The following is a 3,269-nucleotide window of genomic DNA, read 5'->3' as shown; positions in this document are numbered from 1 at the left end:
AATGGCTGCAATATAACAAAGAGTGAAAAATTTAAGGGGGTCTGAATACTTTCCGTACCCACTGTATATAACTCTTTCTGTGCACAACTGACTAAGGAATGCTCGGACTGACATGTGCAGGTTGTACTGCATAGCTTACATTGTTTTAAAGGTTTAAGAACATCTGGTGCAACTGGTGTCCTGTGGATACAGAATAATGTTTAATACCGATGGTATTATGCTTTATTTTTTACGACATTGAATGACAGTATGAGAAAAAATATGTGTTTAATAAGTAACACAAACAGAAGAGCAAACTGTCCTTTTTCTTGTGTAAGTACAGGCACTTCATCAGTTCACATTGTGTCCATCTCTGGAAGAGGCCAGTCTGGCTGGCAAACATTGCTATATTTTACAGGCTCGGCCCGTTCAGGAAGTGGATGCTTTGTGGCCGTTCACAAAGAGCTTTTAGAGGAGGGCAGCATTAATCAGTTTGTTGCCACAGCAATAAGAAAAGGTGAAGGGTCACACAGTTATCTTGTCTGTTAAATAAGGAAATGTCATTGAAGGATGACTGGAAGTGGTGTGTCAGCTATAGTGAATCAAGGCATGAATCAGTTCTTGTTTGCTTAGTATGTTTGTTCTGTTTCTTGTATTCCAGTGTCCTGTTTTGCTGTATCTGTACTAAAATGTTTTGTCTGCATTTGGATCTAATCCCCCTTCATCTCTGAGTACACCCTCGTCCTATTAAAAGAGACATTTGTATGGGAATCGGACTACACTTACTGAATATTTAGCACTTTATAGATTCAGCATTGTGCTGCAGAGCTGCAAAATAGTATAGTGCGGGAAAACTTGGAATATTTTAGTACAATGATCTATCCTCATTGGCGGAAGAATCTAACTGGTAATGAAACCAAATAATTTTACCAACTAAATGATATCTCAGTATTTTCCCAAGACCATCTCACACTGTCAGGCACTGAGAAATATGTTGGATTGGGTCAAACATGAGCCCATGCACAGTTCCACTTCTATCTAGATTCCTTTCCCCACAATAATAACTTGTAAGCTCCCCCTGAGCCAACAAACTGGGACAGAATATATATATAAAAAAGCTCTGAAGTATGGGTACAAAGCATCTAACAGAGTGGAGTAATGAATGTGCAAAGGTTTGTAGAAAGAATAAGGGCCTTTGACTATTGAAAACGACATGTGAAGCCAACCTGGGGACTATGTTGCTAATTGTAACCAGGGTTACAGATACTGAAGTTGTTCGTTTGTACATTCCCTTTTCTACTATTTTCCATGGATGAGGATGAGGACACAAAAGAATGGGATTTATAAGGTTCAGATGATTACAGTCACTTTGAACCCAGGCAATACCCCATGGAGTGAATTGACACAGATGCAGAAATGTGTGGCTTAATTGTGTTTGGCTTGATCTCTATACACTTCCATTAAAAAAAAAAAAAAGTCTGCCACACTAGGCTATCAAACTGCAAAGAAAGTTGTTTTTTTGACATTGGCAGCATTCCAAGAACTCACCCAACTTGTAGAGTATCTAAAAATGTCCATATATCATAAACTGAGCTATGAATGCCAAAGAAAACCTGCTATTAAGTATTTTAGTAGTATATTAAGTGTTATAACTGTTGTGTGTGAGTTGATAAATATTGTATTAATTTTTCATGTATTTATTTTGATTATTATTTTGTCCACTTATGACAAAATAAGGAAGAAACTTTTGTTTTCTCTGGTTCATTTGTGTGAAACGTTGCCTGAAAAGTGTTTCATTCTGTTAATTCTATTAATGCTGTTAGTCCTATTTAACAGAGTCGCACATACCTTTTCTGGACACTGTGCTGATTTGTAAGAGTCCAGGATTGGTGGCAGTGAGCTGACATGATAAACATCTTCAGTTTTCATAATCAGCCCAGTGAGCTATGAAGAGGACAACATGGAAATGAACTTTTTGTTTGTTTGTTCATTTGCTTGTTTAACATTAAGATTTGAGTTTAAAATATGTAGGCCTATTAATTGATGTGCTCTAAGTTTGCTTAAGTTTTCACCATATTAATTACCTTTTTCCAGTTGACTTAAATGTGGCAGGGTAAATAACTCTTAACTGATAAGATGTTCAAATGCATATATTATAAAGAAACAGTAATTTTGAGTCAACTAGCTAAATTCATCATTTTGATGTTATTTTGTTATTACTCATGAAAACACATAAACATAAACAAATTTTAATCCAGAAAAAATAGACTTACCAGTTCTCGAAGTTTTCAATATTAGGTAGGCCTACTAACCTACCTACTGTAACTAGGCTGGATCTCCCCACAAGCAAACAGCTTTTCTAACAGCTAACTAAACACAATAGTGTGTTAATGGCTGTACATACATTTGATATATCCTACTCAATTGCCTAAACCTCAAGAATTAGCCGTTTTCTGAATGACTTTAAGTATTGTTCGTTGTAGCATTAAACTCAGCTACTCCACAGAAAGAGCTCAAAGCGAATAGTGTGATGAGTTTCAGGTCTGATCTGTGTTTAAGGGGTCGTTGCCATGGTGCGAGCTTCACAACCTCAGTCCTTTTGATAGCATGTAGCCCATTCATTTCACTTTGTTCATTGTAGGCAAGTCGTGCGCTCAAGTTTTACCCACTTAATATATATATAGATGTAAAGAACTTACACGCAGAATTAGGAATGTTAAATCAAATAATACACTCTAAAAAATGCTGGGTTAAATACAACCCAGTGCTGGGAAAAATAGGGACAAACCCAGCAACTGGGCTGTTTTGACCCAGCGGTTTGGTTAAATGTTTAACCCAACCTTCTGGGTAGTAACCCAACCGCTGGGTCAAAACAACCCAATTGCTATAATGTTTAACCCAACCTTCTGGGTAGTAACCCAACCGCTGGGTCAAAACAACCCAATTGCTATGTTTGTCCCTATTTTACCCAGCACTGGGTTGTATTTAACCCAGCATTTTTTAGAGTGTACAATCAATTCAGAAGATTCTGTACCGCAGAACCAATATAACCATTCACACAAGGCCTAGACTACAGTATAGCCTATATTTGCATGCCATTTTAAAACTGCTGGTTGCTCACAGATGATCATTCAAATAATAAGGGGAAAAAAACACGTCTTTTCGATTTTATTATCAGAACCCTTAAAAATGACCTGGAACAACACACAGCATATAAACACACCTCCACATTGCAGAATAAATACTGTACAAGGCTGGTTCGTCGATCAAACAGTCCTCGAGTCCATAAT

At 37.1% G+C, this 3,269-nt stretch overlaps 1 protein-coding gene across 1 annotated transcript in view; it reads right to left on the bottom strand.

Annotated features, from left to right (window-relative positions):
* The window catches only part of LOC107660236 (uncharacterized), a 17,418-nt gene extending 15,564 nt beyond the window's left edge, over positions 1-1,854 (bottom strand). The window contains exon 1 of the mRNA XM_016449505.1: positions 1,828-1,854. The gene's annotated coding sequence lies outside the window, so the exon portion shown is untranslated. The remainder of the gene's footprint in view (positions 1-1,827) is intronic.
* Between the last annotated feature and the right edge of the window lie 1,415 nt (positions 1,855-3,269).

The sequence above is a fragment of the Sinocyclocheilus anshuiensis genome, unplaced genomic scaffold (genome assembly GCF_001515605.1).
Source record: "Sinocyclocheilus anshuiensis isolate Anshui unplaced genomic scaffold, SAMN03320099.WGS_v1.1 scaffold475, whole genome shotgun sequence".
NCBI lineage: Eukaryota > Metazoa > Chordata > Actinopteri > Cypriniformes > Cyprinidae > Sinocyclocheilus > Sinocyclocheilus anshuiensis.
Note: the sequence above shows the minus strand (reverse complement) of the source record. Positions and strands in the feature narration are given on the sequence as shown.